The 12,169-nt window shown below is 38.3% G+C and overlaps 1 protein-coding gene across 1 annotated transcript in view; it reads right to left on the bottom strand.

Annotated features, from left to right (window-relative positions):
• ROBO1 (roundabout guidance receptor 1) overlaps window positions 1-12,169 on the bottom strand; it is a 743,951-nt gene that overhangs the window by 340,955 nt on the left and 390,827 nt on the right. The gene's annotated exons all lie outside the window — the stretch shown is intronic.

The following is a 12,169-nucleotide window of genomic DNA, read 5'->3' as shown; positions in this document are numbered from 1 at the left end:
TTTCCCTGATGAATATCTCCTGATGAATGCTTTTGGGAGCAAACCTTCTCCCTCAACTTTGTTTCTGCATCACTGTTTACCAGTTGTCATTTTGTGATTGATGTGTACACTCAGGTGTTTTTCCTTTATCATTTCACAATCATGAATTCTCAAATTTGTGGTAGATAATCTAAGTGCCCTAGTTTATGACCTTGTTCTTTACACACTCAGTCCCACTTCAGTTTTGCTAGTCCTACAGCTTTCCCTAAATGATGTTCTGATATTCTTCTGTATTTATGATATCTCCAAATCTTACCATACATCATGTTCTCATACATGGATAGTTGGGAAAACTAGTCATCTAGGGCAGAGCAAAGACAAATATTTGAAAGATTCCACTGTAACTTTACTTCAGCTTCAATGTTTCTATAGTTCTGCCTTCAGCATCACCCTTTAAGTTGCTTACTCAATTTACTGATCTTATACTAGTTCCAATCTTCTGCAGTGTACTTTAGTTTTTGCTTATGTAGAATAGAAAAAATACGTACCCAAGTCCAGGTATATCGAATATCTGCTTTTCTCTCATCTCAAGGAATCAGTTATCAAAGAAAAATATGAGATCTCATAATTTTTCTTCATAGTCATCAAGTACAGAAAATCTTTCCTTTTTTCCCTTCCCTTTCTCAGTCATAAATATGAATTTCATTTAACACCACTGTGACCATAGTGTTTTTCACAGTAAAAATCAATGTGCCTGTCAACACACAGTCTTTTTCCATCCACCATACTCTAAACACAAACCATACAAAAACACAGTTTCTCCCCAGTTTAGACCTAATACTACCAGTGCAGAGCTGTGACCACGTCAGGCAAGTGTGGGTAACTGAAGAGCAGGACATCTCACACCTTGGGTTCCTACTTCCAGCTTCCTACCAAACCTTTCCACGCTGTCCCTGGTCTTCTACCACCATCTCCTTTCTACTGTATTTTCTACCTCCCTCAGAGAACCCCAAGCTAATGTCCATTCCCTCCTGCTCCATCAGCACTTCTGCTGGACACCTCTCCTCACAGGAACATGCTCCGCACTTTCTGGATTTCTCTACCTTGGCTCCTCTTTCTGTACCCTCAGCTACTGGTGGAGCTCCTCAGATTGGCTGAGGGGCAAACAGGAAAGCAGTTGTGGGAAGGGGGAAGCTCGTGCCCCTTGCCAGAAGTTAGTCTGTTTCTAAACATGCTTTTGCCTGGAATAAGCCTCTTCCATTTTCCAGGCATCAATGCTAACTTTCATAGAGTCTGGAAAAAAAATCTGGTAAGTCTGTTTGGAATATAAAACAAGCCGAAAATGAAATATAAGATTCAGCTGAAGTATTCTTTCCAAATTTGGTATTTCCTGGAAGGCTACTTCTCTCATACCAGGTCCTCTGTAAGTCTTCGGCCAAAAACAGCGTATCAAAAGGAATGGGCCTTAGCATCAGATTAGATCTTTTTAATATTCTTTATTCAAAATAACTAAAAATAATTTTGAAAAATTTCAGCACGGAAGCAAATGGAAATAAACAGGGTAGATAATTAATCCTTCTCATGGCTGCTATAACTGGAACAGCAGCACCCATTTTTTCCCCCCAACAGTTTATTTTTAATATTCCCCCAAAACTCTAGAAGTATTCCAAGGCACCTTGTGGTCTTTGTGATGGTAGCTTCTGTAGCACGGTGCAACAGTTAAAACTTCTGAAAAAGCCTGATCCTTTGGGAAATAAATAATCCATGTTTGCTTTCCCTGCCTGAATTTGTATTCTTGTGAAAGATGAGACTCCAAGAAAAATCCAAAGTAACCCCCCCCACACACACTAAAACACTGCCACTGGTGTCTGCTTAAGGACCGATAGAATAGGCCAATGATTCGGGGGGCATCACGTCCTTTAAAAAAGTTCCCACACTCAGATGGCTGTCAATGGTGGTGCCAGTGAACCGTTACGCAAAGTCCCCCAAACACTTTGTAAACTAGGATCCAGGAGGACAATAGTAAAGTTCAGTGCTGGAAAGAGATAGCGTACTGAATGCACAATGCCAAGCTTTGTCTGCGGGGGCTTCTGTCGAGGGAGAGGGCTACTTAATCTCCCCACTTGCCCTGGGGATTCTAACTGTTTTAATGTGTCCTTTTTGAGAGCCTGTGAACTGTAGAATATAGGCTGGTAACAACTTTCTTTAGGACTGCCTCAGCAGAACCAAAAGCTGCCAACACAGAATACCAGCACAGTGGTGCTAATGAGCACAAAGACGACCTTTAACTGTTTTTACAGCTACCATGGCTAGGGTTTCATGTCATTCCTTGGTGAAGGAACTAATTCTTTGGCTTGTTTTATATGAGCCTAGCTTCTATCACGCTGCAGAGGATGGCCTCTTCACCCATTTTTCTTTTTTTTTCCTCTTTTTTGAATAATAATAAAGCCTGATGCATCTTTAATGAACTGTGGGGCTTTCAGGGCTTTTTTCCCCCTTCTTACTAGACGGTGTACATACACAGTGCATATGTACTGACTGAAACAAAGAAATATTAAAATTATTATTGATTTGTCTAAGGATGAGTAGCAAATGCAAATCAAAATCATTGACATATTTTTTAACATTCAGGGATAAACTCCTGAAGTCAGTAAAATTCCTGAAGTGAAAGTAGAATAAATGGATAATATTTACTTCAGCAATGTTCTAGTTTTTGTATTTTAGGAAATGTTAATGTTTTATTTTACATAATTTGGGTCTTTGGCTGTTTGTTATGTATTATGAATGAAACTGGGCTATAACTGAGAAAACCAAAATTGTAAAAATGATGCTATGTATTGAAATGGATGCACGGTGCAAGAACAAAGACATAGACCCTAAAACAATAGAACAAAATCAGAGATACCTTTTAGAGGAGTTAATGACTTGAAGTCATTAAAGGAGCCCTATGTATAAACATATGAACTCATGGGCTTTCCATTTTCCAACCAAAAATGTTTTCTTTATTAGCTACATACCACATTACCTACATGTGGACATAAAATATAAATAATTTTCAGTTTAGGCTTTGTGAATGTTTGTCTCTGCATCCGTCTGATCACTGCACTTGTCAATGCACTCACGACAGGCTATATGAACATTTGTATTTTACTGTTATCTCCTTCCCTCTAGGTATCTCGATACCATACAAAATCTGCATGTGTAATATCCATATTGGTATCTGAATATCATTTTGTTTTCTTTTTATCCTTCTTCGCTTTCCTTTTCCTTTCTATTTCACTCTGAATTTTTGCATTAAAAATTAAAAAGATACAGTGCAACTAAGGTTGAAGTGTTAATGAGATACTCAGGGCAAAGGACATGTTCAAAAGCTGCAGTTAGTTGCTTTTTGCTGCAGTAGTGTAGGACAAAGCAGCACAGATGTTCTTTGTATATATATTGGTAATTTGTATCAAATAATAAATGGTCGATAAGTAACGGACTCTTGCGTATGCAAGCCCAAAATGCAGCTGCATGTCTCGAAGCACACTAGCATGCTGTTGTCTCTTTGTGAATGAATATACTTTATGGTCTCATGAGAAATCACAGATATTTACTCATATAACCAAATCAAAACCAGGCTGGTCAGATTGAATCAATGAGAAATGCATGCGGTAGTTAATCTGGAAGCATTAAATTAACTCTACTTCTAGTACTTTGGGGCTTTCTCTATCTAGAATCATTTGTGCACCACTAACATTTATGTGGAAAGCTCTGCTGTGAAGCAAACCTGCTTTAACATATACTGATGCCTCCTGAGATTAGCAAGCAAGGTGAGAACCTATAGCTTTACACCTATATGTCATGAGCCAAATTCATGACCCATTTTATTAAATGGTTGCTCACTTCGCACATGATGGCACAAGATGGTCAATGAAGTCAATTAAATAACATGGTTTAAGGAGGAAAAAAATCAGGAATAAACAGCTATAATAAGTTTCATTCTAAGCTATACTAGAATCATGGGATACAGGTTTAGGTATTTGGCAAAAAAGATAAACTACGCATAGCATATTACAGGCAATGGGGTTTTGCTTGGTAACAAAAATTTGCTGAGAACCAAAAGTTCATACAAAGCCAGTAACTCAGTCCTGCTCTAGAAAATAAAATAATTTTGCCCAAGAATTTCTAGGGAATTAGACCAAGTTCTACAGGATCGATATTCAAAGGTTTCTTTAATCAGCCAGGCTAATAGATTAGATTTTCCCTAGAAACTGTGGCTTCAATTCAAGCCCAAGCCAATTGCTCTCATTTTTTCCCCATGGTATTTTGAACCAAACCTGTTCTTATGGAATGTAACTTACTTTCAAGGATGACTCCAAAACATATAGCTAAGATAGTAATGGTGTTAGTGATGCCAGCATTTAATTAACTACAACCTCAAACAAAACAGAACAAAACAAAGCAGAATAAAACAAAACAGAACAAACCAAACCAAATCAAAACAGAGATTTGGAGTCTGTTGGTGTTTGAAGAGGAAACACGCAAACATGATCTAATGCAATAAACTACTAATGAAAAATATGAAATTTGTTCTAAAATTTTGCAGGCAAGTGTAGGTTATTGAATCCGTGCAAAAGCTGTAGGATGAACCTGCAGAACAGGTGGGAAGCACCTATTGTTTAGCCGCCGTGTGGGATAAAAAATCTTGAAGAACTACAGACCCGGTTGAATTGGCTTTGAAGTGCTCTCATGGCACCAGGTTGGCTTATATCTATCTGGAGCAAATGAACACCAGAACATGTAATAGGTGTAGAAATCATCAAGTGACATGATGTTTCTAAAGGCAGGTTTGATGTCACTTGTACTTGCAGGCCCTGGTGTAGTGGAGAAGAAGTAAATATTTGGTGAAAGGAGAATGGATGTGGCTGGAGCAAGGTCATGTTCATCGGCTGCTAGAACACTTTCCTTGAGACATGGCAACTTGGCATAAATTAGAGTTATCCTAGGATTCCTCTGGGTTGTACCAGGATATAGACAGCTCCAGTACAAAAAGGTATAGATAGATTTTGTTGGTGGTTTGATAATATGACATAGTGTTTGGTTACCTTGTGGAGGAGAGACCACTTTGGATAGGAAAGGCTAAGGGAAAAATCTGTTTTCGTGGCTTCAACAGAGAAAATTAATCTTTATATTAGCAGTGTAATTTCTGACCTAAAAAGAAAAGTTAGTTGGCCACAAGAGATTGGATTTGGATTCTCATGAATCAAGCAAAAAAAGTGAAGAGGCAGAGAAAGGGAAATTAATTATATGAAAGCTACATCCACATTTCCCTCTCTGAAGCTGAAGTCCGAACAGAAAAGCTTCCGTGGCTTTGCCGAGCGTGGAGCCAATGCCTGTGGCTCACTGCGGATACAGGGAGCCTCTAGGTGACTATAAATTGCAGATCCCTTCATGAATGCAAATATAGCTACATTCACACATCTGTGTTTTATTAGGTCAATATTGGTTGCCAAAATAAGTATTATCATTTCCACTAATAAATAAATAGTATTCTTAGGACTAGTCAAATACAAGCTTAATTTTACTGCCACAGACAACCCTGCTTCTATAGAAAAAAGGTAAGGTCTTGTACTTTAGGCACGTTATTTTTGTGTACAGAGCATGAGTTATTTGATAGTGGAGTAATACAGTTTCCAGAAATTATCATCTTGTACAGCTGTAGCAAAATCTTTCTAATTCATCCTAATAAACAACAGTCCCATTTGTGAGTTATATCTTGTCTATATGAGGAAATGAATGCACTGTGAACTAGCATGTGAATTAAAAGTATACTTGCCACTCAACACCAATTCCTTGTATGGATGTGCTAAGATCTAGATTAATCCACTTAATTTTGGGCATATAACTGAAGAATCCAAGTTAGGAGTGTAAGTGTCCTACAGTTTTTCTATCACCAATGAAGAATCCATTTGAGATTTCACTTATGCTCTGGAAGAATCTGTCTAGCTATCACTTGCATAGGGTAAGTACATAGGGTGCCTCAAATGAAATGCCAAAAATTAGGTGAGATGTATCCTGGTGTAAGGGTGCTCTGAAACAGTGAGCCAAATGTATGCAAGGAGGCATCTTGCATAGGTGTAGGCCTGGCTCCGTAATTGTTGCCTTTGTCCCCAGATCAGCAGTGAACAGGGGTTTGGTACTGTGACTGCTTATGTTATGCTGGCTTTCTATATAAAAAGAAGAGTTCTGTCTTCAGGGCTGTCAAATCAATAATTTTTTTATAAGCTTTAAAAGTTCACAGTTTTCTAGTGGAAAGGAAAGAGTATAAATAAAGAAAATATAATCCTCAGGCCCTTTCCCTCTCTCACTCCCACCCCAAAGGACATTAGTATGTTCTGTCTGGTCTCTTTCAGCTTTAACATTTCCTGCTACACTCAGTGAAATTTAAACAAAATCACTTTTACAAACATTTAAATGGAAAAGTATGGAGTTTTGTCATTTCCCTCCTTGTGTAGCACTAATTAACAAAGCCTTTTTGTGAAAGCAAAAAGCTTTCCTTTTTTAGAACTGGCATGCTCCTCCTTACTGATTCCCAACTGTGGTGGCACAATCCAGTATTTTTGAACAATGATGAGAACAGAAATAGATGGAATTCAATAGAAGCATGAATAATGGCAACCAGAAACTGAGTGGTGACATAATCTGTCTTCCAAACTGCCTTGAGATATAGTCAAGAAAACACCACATTGTAACCTGTATGTTGTGATCGCCTCTGATAGGTATCACCAAATAATTTTCAGGGTAGACTTATCCACTCCAGTTAGCCATTAAACATTTTTTAATGAAAGCTGTGCTTACATACTTATGTCATATATGCCTTCAGCTCCCACATCCTAATGATTATCAGCTGGTTATTTTCCCTCTTGTGCTTGAAAAAGTGGAGGTTCTGCAGCGTTTCCCATGTGGTGGTTTCTGAAAACCCACTCAGGAATGATGTGCCATGGGAAAAACATATTGAACAAACATGTTCAAGGGGGCAAAAGAGATGTAATGCTCTGTGAGCATAAAGATGCGTGAATATGCAGAGAAATGCAAGGGAACAATCTGAATGTGGTGTGAGGCTGTTAAGACTTCAAAATTCAAGGAGGTGGATAAATTCATATTCAACAGAACAAGCCCTATTTCCAGCTGATGCTTCGTTTTGTTTCTAACACCAAGCTGTAAGCGTGTTTTGTCAATACTATATTAGGGTATCAGAAAGATGAATACATTTTTAAAAGTGGTATGTTTTTGCAGGGTTTTTTAAAACAAAAAAATTGTAATTCATTACTAGTAAAACAATCTAACACAGTGAAGATGTAACGTATTCTAATACTGATTGAATTTACGGTCCTCAGAGGGATATGACCCATTACAATTTGCTTATTATTATAGCTTTTGGGGGAACAAGAGATGCATGGCTGTTAAAGCTGTGCCACAATTTATCACAGTCTTCTGTTTTCATTTGTTTGTGACTTTCTGAAAGAGTCTTTTTTTGGGCTGAGACCTCTATAATTGGTCTCAGCACAATGGAACTCCTCCTCACTCATCCCTCTTCCCTCCCCATCCCCCTGCTTTCAATCTGTTCAGCATTTTTGTGTTAGTGGTGAGTGGAAAAAATAGCACTTATTAGAGACTTTTTCTTTTTTGGCTTCACCATGATTCAAAAGCTGTCTAAAAAGAAACCAAGATAATTTTTATTTGGCACAGTGAACAGCACAAGCTGCCCAGTTTAAAGGTGCAGTCGAAGTGGTGCTTTTGAAGGATGCTGGCAAAGTGCCTAGGAGACATTTTAGTTATCTTTGCCACAGGCAGGTAAAATCCTTCCAGTTCTTTCCTGCTCGCTGACATAACTCCATGCCCACAACTCTCTAGAACACTTCCTGTTGCAATTGCCAAAAAGTAACTACTGAAAGCACGCAAAAGTCAATACAGCAGCAAGATTAAATAGAGCAGAGTGGAAGGAAAGGTGGTTTTGGGGCTACTGCAATGGTTTACAAGCTCTTTAAGTAAAGACCTCTGCCCCTTCTTTCAGACAGATCTGTGCATGATTTTCATCTCCATTTCCTTTACATGCAGCAACGAGCGCTGCAGTTGATCTGTCCTCCTCCTTCTCTTTTCCTTCTTCCCATTGTTTCTTTCTGATCTTTCTTCTCCCCTTTCCTCTACCCTTTGTGAGATTTGCTACTTGGAGTTCAGTCTTTTTCACTTGCAAAGCCATTCCATTTGTTTTTGTTCTACTGCTAGTGTCAGTTCACTAGGGGTTACGTAGAGCTAGTAGTAACACACCCTCCAAGAACTATGAGGCTCCATTGTATTGACGAAAAAGGCAACTGTGAAAGAAAGCTCAAACCCCTGCCAACGCAAGAGCTACAGTCCAACCATACAGATCTAGCACAGGACTGCATATCAGAGGGCTGTCGATCAGCAGTCTGTGTCCAGATCAATCGGTAACTTTTTTTGCACTTGTAAGCATTCCCTAACCTTTGTCTGCAATAAGTGGAAACTCTTTGGAATGGTTCCTCAGTATATGTGAGTACGAGGTTTAGGACAAGAAGACACTGCTTTTAGTTGAGTCCACAGATATGATTTCATTGCTTATAATTAATCATTGTAATGTTTGATGGGGGTTCAAACATTCAGGCTTGCTCTTCTTTTTCCTTCTCTTGAGTTTTGAGAAGTCATCTGGGCAAAGATGGGCCCTGAAGTCTCCTTGCATGCCAGGTTCGCATCAGTGGAATGCCCCTGATTTCACTCACATTCCTCCTCACATAGACGAGGTCAAGGGGAGAAATAATCACAACCAACCAGTGCTGTGTTGCTTGCACTTGATTAAATACACTGACACTATCATTAATCAAAGTTACATTTTAATGGTATATTCACAGTGAAATATATGATTAATGCTATTGATATCAGAAGAACAACCTTCTGTTATCTTGCAACTACTTTGTCTTCTTTAAAATGATTGGTAATTTGTGCTTGAAGGTATACATGAGTGAATGAATGCACACGTGTATTTATTCCCAGCTTTTATGTATTTATCCACAGTATCCATAATACAGATTTGCTTCTCTATATATAAGGGTGCCACATGTAACGTGCACAAGTAATTTTGTTATTCACATATGTGAATCACCAGTGTATGCTTTTAGAGCAGCTTGTCATACCATTTGCTGCCACCCAAGGAAAGCCTGGGGCAGCTGAGTAACAGCACTCTGCAGCAGGAGTTGGAAGACATTCTGCATTAGAGAACTCCACTTGTCTGAAGGCACAAAACATGGGTGTGAGGGAAAGAGCATATTTGGCATGACATTGATTTATGGGGTGCAATGTACTCCTTCTGCATACCAAACACAGAGTGCAGGCTGGTGTGGAGATTAGAGGAGGTGAGGCCGTACTTTATTTCCTATCCCCTTGAGAGCCTGCTCACCCCATAAGGACGAGGGATAAAGAAGTCTCTGTAAACACCTGTTTCTCTATTTTTCCTTTCTCCTTCTGCACTGTTGTCATATATAGGAAGAATCTAGCCCATATATTAATCCAATTTCTTTAAAAAATTAAAACTGCAATCCATAAGGAATGGGCTTAGCAAGCAAACAAATTACATTCCTAGCCATTCTCTAATGGGCCTTTGAGTTTCAAGGCTTTGTACTTCCAGTCTCTGCATGTACTACATATACTGCTTTTCCCTAAAGGAACTGACAGAATTTGTCTTGATTACTGAAAACAGATGTTTGTAGCATATACATCATGTGTTACAGCTATGTTGCATGAGAAATTATGGAGAGAAATTAGTTTCATCGCATGCAGACTTACAGGTCTCCACTAGAGGGAGATCAGGAGAAAGCAGAAAAAACATTCTGTATCCAAAAAGGAAGATAGCAGCATGATTCTATTTTTCCCTAAACTGGCATTTTTAGGTCTGTTGCTGTTTAGGCATTCTTAAGTAACCAGAATCCACTTATACATGCTTTTCAAGGTATTTGCATATTTATGCTAGAATTTATGGATTTCAGTTATTTCAAAATTGTCTTCTGTATGAAACATGAAATTTCTACAATAGAGCTGGCAATCTTACTAAGATCTCATGTTTAGCTTTTTATTTTGCCATTTTGGTTTATATGTGTCTTACAATTGAAAAGATATGCATAAATAAGAAATACAGCTACAGGATCACACTGGTATTTTGCTTTTGTCTTGCATATACTATAATTTGATATCTCAGGAAATACTTGAGCATGTAAAATACACTGTATTTATGTATTTTAGATTATCTCCCTCATGAAAAGAATAAGATAACTCGCTGAAGGAGAAGAAAGCAGTTTAATCATTTTAGCATTTAGAACATAAAAACAGCAATAAGAATTTGAAATGATGTCTTAATAACTTAGTATTTTACAATTGATAAAAAGAAACCAACACAATGCCAACACAGTGTTAGAAACCAGAGAATGCCATATAATGTCATGTCCTGGAATTTACGATTTTCTCTCCTTGTTACCATTCAGTTATAACCATGTTGTTGGTATGCTGCCTTTTAGGAGCAGAATGTCTCCCTAGACTCTGTGTGTATTTAAATGTTTTTCTAATGTCTGTGCAAGAATAACCTCCACTCCTAAAAGCAGTGGTACTGGCCTCACTATAATAACTCTGTTGGTTCATGTTGTTATAATAACTCTGGTTATTCTATGCCTAGGAACTAGAAACTGAGAGAGAAACACTAATAATATAGAACTGGGGAATTTAGCCAACCTAGACAAAACGGGCAAGAACACAGTGTATATATCTATATATCACACAATGCGTATCTATATACAAACACACAGATTTCTTTTAATGCACATGATTCAAATGGATTTCATGATAACGTGCATGTAGTACAAAATATTTTCTACCACTGTGTGGATGCTTCTTTTGCAAATGCCCCAAACAGGTCTGCACAAAAGCAGTTTACTCAGTGACAGTTTGCAAAAGACTGTGAGTTCTTTCTATTTCGTAGATTTTACAAACATTATTGGAGAAGTTTAAAAAGTTAATGTTCCATAATCATTTGCCTGTTACATCTGAATACTTTAGGTAGTAGTCTGCATCTTACCCAGCTTGCATCTAGATCAGCTATAATTTTTGAGATAAAATTCCATAACTGGAAAAAGGAAGAATTCTTTCTTGGGCATTTTCAAGCTATTCCCTTTGCCCACCAACAGGAAATAATTTCTGAGGTTTCAAAAATGTAAGAGTTTCTGTATTCTTATCAAACACAGCCTATCTAGCCCAGGATCTGGCCTCTGGGATTGATCAGTAACAGAGGTCAAAGCAACTGTTGCTTCTAAATCTATTATCTAAAGGTATTTCTCTGTGTGTTTTTACATTCCACCTTAAAATAAGCAATTTTTATATGGTCTCATGCTTGTTTAATCTTTATTTCATCCAACCTGAGTTGTTTTACAAGAACTGAAATGATATAATGTTTTTCATTTTCATTTTCATTAAGACACTAATATATTAATGCTAGTGTCTGTTTTATTTGGAGTATGTATATTATCACACAAATAGCAGTAATACAGCAATCTAGCAGATCTATCTATTGTTACTTGACTTCCTGTAAGAGTTTTGTTCCTCACACTTCTATGAGTTCCAGTAGAGATTAGTTTTGAGCCCCTCACTACAAGAGAGACATTGAGGTGCTGGAGCGTGTCCAGAGAAGGGCAACGAAGCTGGTGAAGGGTCTAGAGCACAAGTCTGATGAGGAGCGGCTGAGGGAACTGGGGTGGTTTAGCCTGGAGAAAAGAAGGCTGAGGGGAGACATTATTGCTCTCTACAACTACCTGAAAGGAGGTTGTAGAGAGGTGGGGGTCGGTCTCTCCTCCCAAGTAACAAGCCATAGGACAAGCGGAAATGGCCTCAAGTTGCACCAGGGAAGGTTTAGATTGGATATTACGAAAAATTTCTTCACCCAAAAGGCTATCAAGCATTGGAACAGGCTGCCCAGGGAAGTGGTTGAGTCACCATCCCTGGAGGTATTTAAAAGACATTGGATGTGGTGCTCAGGGACAAGGTTTAGTGATGGACTTGGCAGTGTTAGGTTTATGGTTGGACTCAATGATCTTAAAGGTCTTTTCCAACCTAAATGATTCTATTATTCTATGACTCACTTCCATACACTGTG

The sequence above is a fragment of the Ciconia boyciana genome, chromosome 1 (genome assembly GCF_034638445.1).
Source record: "Ciconia boyciana chromosome 1, ASM3463844v1, whole genome shotgun sequence".
Lineage (NCBI taxonomy): Eukaryota > Metazoa > Chordata > Aves > Ciconiiformes > Ciconiidae > Ciconia > Ciconia boyciana.
The sequence above is the reverse complement of the archived record's forward strand: the minus strand, read 5'-3'. Positions and strand labels throughout refer to the sequence as shown.